We start from the raw sequence: 9,073 nt of genomic DNA on the forward strand, positions 1-9,073 counted from the left end.
TGAGTTAAGAAAGAATCATACAATAATTAAATAAAAAGTATTTTTAGCAACTGATTTTACAAGTATCTTCCCTTATATGAGACTGTAAAATCTAAATTTCTGTAACACATAAATTGCTTTTATATATACTGAGAAATATATTTTTATACAGATTTCTTCTATGGAAATCTTTACAATAATTGTCTTAAAAGAGCTTGAAAGACATCGGGTATATGTATAAGCATATCCTTTGTCTAACAGACTTATTAACCCATTGGTCGTGCGTCAATGTTGACCTAATTGAGGCGTATCAAAAATCTTCTTTGCTAATGAAATATACATAATATACATGATCAAGGTAACTGTCAAGTAAGTATGTGTACTAATATCGTTTTTGTTCAATTATTCGAGAAGTCTTTTAGCCATATAAAACTCTGCAAAACAAAATTCTAAATGTAATAGGCAAATAAGATACCGTCATGAAACAAGAAAAGCTAGCTCGTAGATATCTGACTTTAAGGACAGATGATAAAAACAAACTTTTGTCAAACAATTTAAAAATAACAACTTCGGTCATGTTTAAATAAGTAAAATGAATAAGTTTCACCGCGTAGTTTTTAATTTTTTATTCAAAATTTCACAAAAATGGGATTTAAAGTGATTTTTTGTTGTTGTATTTTTGATAAGGATGGTTTCAGAAGGGCAGACTTTTGAACAGCACAGAATGTTTACAATTTCTTTATATTCTAGAAATTTGCAATGAAATTAGGTTAAAAATATATACCGATCAAGGCATCCATTTTTTGTTTGTATCGTCTGTCCTTAAAGTTTAAAACTACAAAAGTAGTTCCTTGTGAATATGAAGTTTTTCATAAAATATCTATACTTGTAGCAAATTGATCATTAAATGTACAGGTAAGCTATGATAAAAGGTATATTAGTATTTCAAGGCATTAAATTGGTCAGGTCTGATATTGTGATAAAAAAATGTACTGATCTCCAGATTACGATCTAGCTACTGAATTAAACATAATGGGGTTACTGACCTCTACTAGACACAATACATGTACATGATTGTTTCAACCATCAATTATCTCGCAAAAGATATAGTGGTTAAGGCGAACATTTTAAGTGGAGTTTTGGACATCAGGTTCTGTAAAATAATAGAAAAAATATTTTTCTATCCAATTGAGCAATCAGAGTTAATTTTAAAAATTCAAAATCTAAGAACACGTCTATAAAGCAACCCATATTATATCTGGGAGATAAAATTGTTCAAGTAGAAAAATATTAAGAGAATCTTGAGAAACTTTGATCAGGGGTTGCAGCTCATCCCCACAATGCCAATGTCTTGGACAACACGTTGCCTTTGAAACCTTGGAAAATTTCATTCAATATTCGTAGGTTGACTGAAGCGACGTCTTTTGAAAGAAATTTTGCCTTGAGAGAAAATCATTAAGAATATTTTTTTTTTCATAAATATAAGTAACTCGAGTAATTTTTAGAAAACTAAAGGTCAACCTCTTTATACTTATTAAAGATTCCAAGTTATATGTTATTTTCGTTTCGAAAACGTATGTACAGCGTAAAACCCTGCTTTTTGTTTTTAAAAAGCATGACGATTGTTAAAATAACAAAGGCTATGATGCCTCATTCTTCATACTGTTTTATATTTAATGTAGTCTTTCTTTAAATTATAAATGTCGTACATCTATGTAAGATTTTCCGTTTTAACAAGAGATGAAAAAAGACATTGTTCAAAAACGAGCAATTTTGTGAATGAATAGAGTCTCAAATTAAAATAATTATACAGAATAGCAATAACTATTTTTGTCCATATTTTGTCCTGTAATTTAATATTTCCTTTATAGGCCTAGAAGAATGAATGAGCAAGCTAATTCATCCATTACCAAGAACTTTAAAGGGGATTCAGACGTTAATTCTTAATATTAGTAAAGAAACTGAAAGTTTGAATTTACGAATTTTTAAATTCACTAATTGTGATTTAGATCTGCTTCGGTAGGCATGTTAGCTTTTACTTAATGACATTTACAGATCCATATCTCGTTATACGTCAAGCTTATAGAGTGTACACGACCTTCAGAAAAAGGCAACACAAGGTGAACTATCTATTGTTCCCTAATTAAGATTTTCTCAGTCATGGAGCTAATAACAGAGATTAAACTTTATTATTATTATTTTGTTGTTCTAAAATAATTTCATTCTGCAAGTTTTATGAAAAATAACCATAAAAATTGTCAATGATATTTGAATAAAACCATTTGAGCAAGTTATAGCAGGGATGCATAATGTAAAACCAATAGATAAAATGTGCACAAAAAAATGTTCGCTCCGCTTTCCGAAGAGTTTGAAAAATATTTAACCATAAATACTGCATTGTCCTGTGTTTAATTCATATAAATTAAGCCATTTGATCAAATTTTGCTACCGAAAGAAAACTGAGTTAAATCACAAGAAGTCGGGTTTAATTTTTGTTTATAATATATTTTTAACCAAAAGAATACCTGTTGTCTTCGCTTTTGATGTTGGGGGTATAAATGTAGTGATTTTGTACGTGTATCTGTCGTTCTAAAGGCGTTGCATGACTCATACATGTACTTCCATTTCTTTTATGTCTATTTGCCTTATTATGCCTTATTTGGCATTTCTTGTTTGTAAATTATCACGTTGATCTATTTATATACTCGGAAAGAAAGAAAATTTCATTAAATTACGTAATTTGGCGCTTTAGACATTCACTTTTTATTTATTTGCAGTAAGCTTTTGAATTAAAAAGAAAACGATGGTCAGCTTTTAGTTTTTCACTTGCATATAACATGTACTAACTGTAGAAAGTAATCAGGTATCACCGTCACCTTACGACGTGCGTCAATAGCCAATGAGGGCGAACTGAGATATATTCAGGCGGGAACACAGAAACATAAATTTCCTTCTTCATTATTTAAAACATGACACGAATGAGATATGCCAAAAATCTCAACGCATTCCTGGAAGAAACAATACCACAGAAGCACAGTAAGTAATGCCATCGTCATTTTTTTTAAACAGGTAATATTCAGTTTACAATTCCTTATTATATGAAACGTTTTTTTTTTCAAATGATAAAGTTTATTGAAAAGATAACTATTTAATGAATAAACTTTTATATTTTAAGGATTTCATAATGCAATTTCTGGGAAAAGGTGTATTTATAATCATACTGGTATGTGTATGTCAACATCTTATGTATACTCAAGGCTCGCTTCAAGACCCAGAGATTCTACGACTTTATAGGTAAGATACTTATGAATACAACATTTAAGATTTCTATTCATGATCATTTTGAAAATATACTTATTTTTGTAAAAAGAAAGTTACTAAACATTTCCCAAAGGTTTGCTTTTTATGTATTGAAAATTTCTTGTTGTTCCTTTTAGAACGCAAAGAAGTGTATTAGGAGAGCTGATAAAATCTAGTGTATTAGCTTATTCACATCAACAGTTTGGACACGGGTTGAACATTTCTGCCCCGTAAGTTAATTTTTATGAAGATATATTTTTCCTACATTCAAAGAACTTATCTTCGATTAGTTTCCTTATATAAACGATAAGAAAAAAAATGAAGTCTATCAAACTTCCATCTTTCTTCAAGAGTTTATCATAGGTAATTTTTAATTGATTCTCATACTTTCATACATAAAGGTCACTTATTTTTTTTTATCATATAATGAATAAAATGTGTTTATGAATTCAAATTACATTAAAAAATTTGTCCAGATCTAGAGAATAAGAAAACAGGTTTAAGGGGGGGGGAGTTTAATTCAATATATTAATATGTAAGTTTATTTGTATAAAACGAATTGTTATACTTTTATCAAGTTTTGTTTTATTCATATTTCTCTTGTATTCTGTTGGTTGGGTATTTATTTTATTGTCTTTTTATGAACATAGACAGACTTATAAAAATACGTTTAAAAAATGTAAAGGACAGCTAACGAAGAACTGTTTAAATTTGATTAATCTTTTTTTTTTTAATTTGCAACCGAAAAAATAACACATAACTATGGAAAACAACTCATTCTAGAGCATTTCATTTTTATCTGGGGAAACAACATATATTATTACATAATTTTGGTTCATAAACTAATTGATTTCATGACAGAAAGTCTTGATGAAAGCAAATGTCAAGAGATTACATTACGAAACCTGACATTTCACATACCGTTTTTGTGTTTAGATGAAAGAATTTTTTCCTAAAATTTTGGATGAAAACAAAAGGTATCTTGCTGTATCTTTCAAGTCTACAATCATAATTTTGTAATTATATAGATATATCGATGGTGTTCATCTTATTATGATTTAATACATCTCTTTGATCTAAAAAAAACAATTCAAAAGAATATGACACATCTGTTTCATATAATATAATACTATAATGGTAACTTTACATCAACACTAATCATAAACGTAATTGATTTAATTTTTCTATCGTCAGCTTTCTTTGTTTATGTTGAAATGTATCAGCATCACTTGTATATAAACGTTTCTTCTCCTGGCTTAATGGACAAGCAAAAGATTGGTCGACTTATAAAAAATCTAGAACAAGACAAGCTTTTGACAATATAATTGATGATGCAAGGATACGAACAATCTCATTGAAATGTTCCCAACCCTTAGTGGACCAAATTCCTTAAATATACACCAAGTACATAAAAATCTGATATATAAAAAAAGCATTTTATAGTAGAAAAGGATTTGACAAGAGAAAGTTTCGAAAATTTAATTACTAGTAACTAAGCAGTAATTAATTAAGAAATATTTCTTTGAAGTCTATTGGGAAAAGTGATTCCTAAAATAAATTTCAAATAATAAGAATATAATTAAATACTACATCAATCAAATAGATCTAGATCTAATATCAAATAAGGCGAAAAGATTTATTGAAACATTACAAATAGAATGACAATTGAAAAAAAATTCTTCACCAGATGAGTTATTTAAAATTGATTTATTAGTTAAAAACTATAACCATAATTAATGGTTATAAATTGAAACAAATCCCAACCTTACATGCTAATAGCCATAAATGGGTATTTTATCGAAACATACATCTGTTATGTTTTAAATTTCATTGAATCTGTTGCAATTAGGGATGGAATACTTTAAGGTCAACTTTTGCAAATTTTATAAATCATACAATAACTTTATCAGCAAAAACATATTGTTAAGCAAAATGTTTACTAATACTTCAAAACCAGTTTTAATGCTATTATTATCCCACTAATCCTTTCTTTTACACGGTCATGACAAGTAGAATACGTAAGACGTAAATTCTAGACATGGAATGTTTACTCCTTCATGGCACCTAATCGAACATCTTATGTTGTAATAGATCTGTGTATGATTTCCCCCAATTAGTATTGTTTTCATGAATTTCTTAACTTTGTTACTATTCGTTATCTTAAGCTTCATATTTCATGGTAAAGCATCGGTAATAATCAATATCTAATTTCCGACCATTTGGCAGCATAAGAAGTACAAGATTTGATGTGAAAGCATCTTTCAAAATTAAAAAAAAAATTCCTAAAATAAGTGATTTACCATCATAGTTGAACCTAAAAATAAAAACATAAATAATCCTCTTAAAATGAAATATTCTACTATCAAACTTATAAAAACGAAGTCCTTTGGTTTCAGGATATCGTCATCATTGTAGATGTAAATTGATCATGCATCAGATAACATATAACATTCTGGACATCTTTTTTTGAAAAAAAAGACAGCCTGAAGGCAAAGTATATTCAGAAAAAGCTTGGCAGTCTTAGTTCTGTACTGTTCATTTTTTAGAGGCTAATCCCCCTTCTTTTAAATTAACTTCCAAATAACGCTCTCATTTCATTTAATCTTGGGGGTGGGCGTTTTAAGCGTTGCTTTATTTTTCATTATAATTTAGGACCTCATTTTTTGACAAGCAATTTCCTTCATAATACGTTATATATTGTTAATTTAATTTTTGTTTAAAATTTCTTCAGGTATTAAAGAGCAGTTCAATGTATATTTGATGCTGTTTATGAAATAAATTCATCTCGTCAATAAAAAAGATGAAAGATGTCACTTATTTTGTATCTTTTGTATTAAAAGACATGTGTAAGACAACATTTAAAATTTGAAAAAGTAACTGTAAAATTGAAATAATCTTTAAAAATGGTTTGTTTGCCCTCTCTCGACAAAATGTCATTCAAAACCTCTCATGGCATCAAAAATTGAATTATTTAAATACGATCATCTTTTTACTATTCTTAAAATTAAGCCCTGATCTGAATTTACTGATAATAAAAAATATCTCACTAAGCGACCATTTTAGAAAAGATATCCTGGACCGGAGAGGGCAAACAAAGATAATTTGAAAGAAAGCTTTAGAATTTTAATATTGTATTTTATTGTCTTTTCTAGTGGAAGATAGGAGGTACAAAGATAGGGACATAATTATTACCAGAGCGAATGTGGATGGTAAATAATGACTAAAACTAGTATGATCCTTTAAACGAAAAAGATTATAACTTTTCCAAAAAAGCTTAGTTATCTTTGGCACTAACTCTAGAAAATTATTATTAGAAAATGATCTCTTGACTTGCTCTTTGCATTTCAGCAAATAAAATTGTTGCAAGAGGAAGGACATAGTCCAAAGAGTGTGGAATATTTTGATTCTTTCCTATTAAAGATACAATTTGTTGTATATTTCATTGTAAGCAAAACGCCTAATTGATGTACTACATGTATAAGTGTACCTTAGAAGACAAAATAATTGTGATTTCTTTCTCTCTGTTTAACAGATCTAACCATTTGTAAATGGACTTGGATTAATGTTTCTGAAGATGGACGAAACTTTGTTATAAAAACTTTTTTGTGCATAAATGCATTAGAAACCATATGATAGTTTTTGTTTTCATCTTAATTTCAACCTACACCAAGAAGAGTTGGGTATTATTTTAACAGCTTCTGGGATTTTTTTTTAAAATTACGATATTGACCAAAGCGTGAGGGGGACCAGCTTCCCAAAAATAATCTGACAAACAAAATAAGTCTATTATTTAACTGTCTTAATCCCTGAACTTGATAGTATTCGACCTTACAGCACAAAAATGGGGTGGGGAAACGGACATATAAATGAAAACTTAACCATCATCGATAGCAAAAATATGAAATCAGAAAAAAGTTAATGCCTCCTTTTGGCCCCCGTATTTTACGTACCTGCTATATACATTTAAAAAAAAAATCCAGTGGCTTTTAAATATATGCATTTCAGTACTACTATTTTATAAAGTGTTATAAAATGCAATGGTTTTATTTTCACATTGTGGACGATCAGGGTTTGTCTTTTCGGCTAACATTGCACCATCGCGAATATTATGATGTCGATTTTTTACGCATCACATTAATATATATCTTAAAACGGTACATTCCGAACACCTTGGAACATTAAACATATTGAATCAAAGACACCTATATTTTTCTATCAAAAACAAAAGCATTTATTTCAATAAATACAATAAAAATAAACTTACATTCATGGGAATTTCTTTCATGTTGTAGTGTGCATAAAAATATCATTCCTGAATTGAACTGAAGTGTTGGATAGATAAGAAGAAATGTTAAATAAATGAACTGCATTTTACTTCTTCAGTTTCTGTTGTATAGCTATGTACATATAGATAATCAATAAATGTGTCCTGTACTTAAACTTGATATATGAAATAATAATTGTTTTAAACTAAAAATAAGTAAATGATTTATTATAGTGAATGTGCATTTATTATAGTGACATATGTTACATGATACAATGATAAAATATATATCACTTTCAACAAATATGATTAATTTATCAAATCTAAAAATAACACAAACTTTTTGTACAGTATTGAGTGTGTTTGTATAGAAGATATAAATATTTTATTTATATTTGCCTTGAGACTTTTAAAGGAAAATTATATCACTTTCTAAATGACTACTTGAGATATAGGAATAGTAGTCTTCACAAAAGGTGCAGATTTCACCTAAATGCCAGGAATTCAAGAGATTCCTCTTCATAAACACTATGTATGTACATAGAAATCCTTTGATACTTTCAATCGTAATTGAACAAACATTTCACCTAGTTTTTTCAAAAGCATTCGTGTAAGTTGACAACTGTTCATCACACGCATTATAAAATGCATTTGAGAGCATATGGATTTCTTTGTATTTTTCAAAACAATGATATACTTTCTAATCTAAGATACTTTTATTCCCAGAAGAAAAGGTGTTTCCCTTCTATATTTCATACACGTAGGTTTCTACAAGCCACTTAACCTATAATTTTATTTAAAACTTAATAAATAAAGACTTGTAACATTTTTATGGATTCAAATATATTACTCAAATACACTTGACATATCTTTATCTAACTAAATAATCGTGTTTTTCAATTCATTGAATAATATATTTCACTCCACGACAGATATGAATGACTGATGCGATTATCACAAATACAGTATTGCCACAAATATTGAGATTTTTTCAGGATATATTTATGTTACACGTTGTATTGATAACAAACAAGATAATTTTATATTCACTTTTATTTAATGTCCGTTGGTTCATCTTTCCTAAAAACCTGTGTTAATATGGAAAAAGAAAATAAAGAGCTTTCATATTATACAAGTGTTTTACCTGTGACAAGACCTTTCAAAATATACTATGGAGTTTGATCTAGTCACTTTGGCCTTGAAGATTGACCTACTTTTCTAAAGTTTTATATTTCCTTTTTAACTTTTTATTGAGAAGAGATAGATATTACATTTTCGACATATGCATTACCTGTGAAAATTTGTCTTCGAACAAGCAATGATTTTTTTTTTACACTTTGTCCTTGACCTTGACGTTTGACCAAAGTTAGAAATTCGTCTTAAATGGAATATTTCAAAATATTAATTATTAAAGAATATGGCATGAGGGAGAATCATTCTTGAAATATGACATCATTAATTTAATATATCTCTCAGATTAATGTAAAAAAAACCTCAAAATCACTCATTTCTGTGGTCATTTGCATTTAG

The 9,073-nt window shown here is 28.4% G+C and overlaps 1 long non-coding RNA gene across 1 annotated transcript; it reads left to right on the plus strand.

Annotated features, from left to right (window-relative positions):
• The first annotated feature begins 3,160 nt into the window (after positions 1-3,160).
• On the plus strand, positions 3,161-6,860 carry LOC134281770 (uncharacterized). The gene is made up of 4 exons (XR_009995160.1): positions 3,161-3,273; positions 3,417-3,509; positions 6,432-6,488; positions 6,812-6,860. It is a non-coding gene; the product is annotated as an uncharacterized LOC134281770 (long non-coding RNA).
• Positions 6,861-9,073: the final 2,213 nt, after the last annotated feature.

Source organism: Saccostrea cucullata, unplaced genomic scaffold (genome assembly GCF_032062105.1).
Source record: "Saccostrea cucullata isolate Sc308-1 unplaced genomic scaffold, CSIRO_AGI_Scuc_v1 ctg5521, whole genome shotgun sequence".
Lineage (NCBI taxonomy): Eukaryota > Metazoa > Mollusca > Bivalvia > Ostreida > Ostreidae > Saccostrea > Saccostrea cuccullata.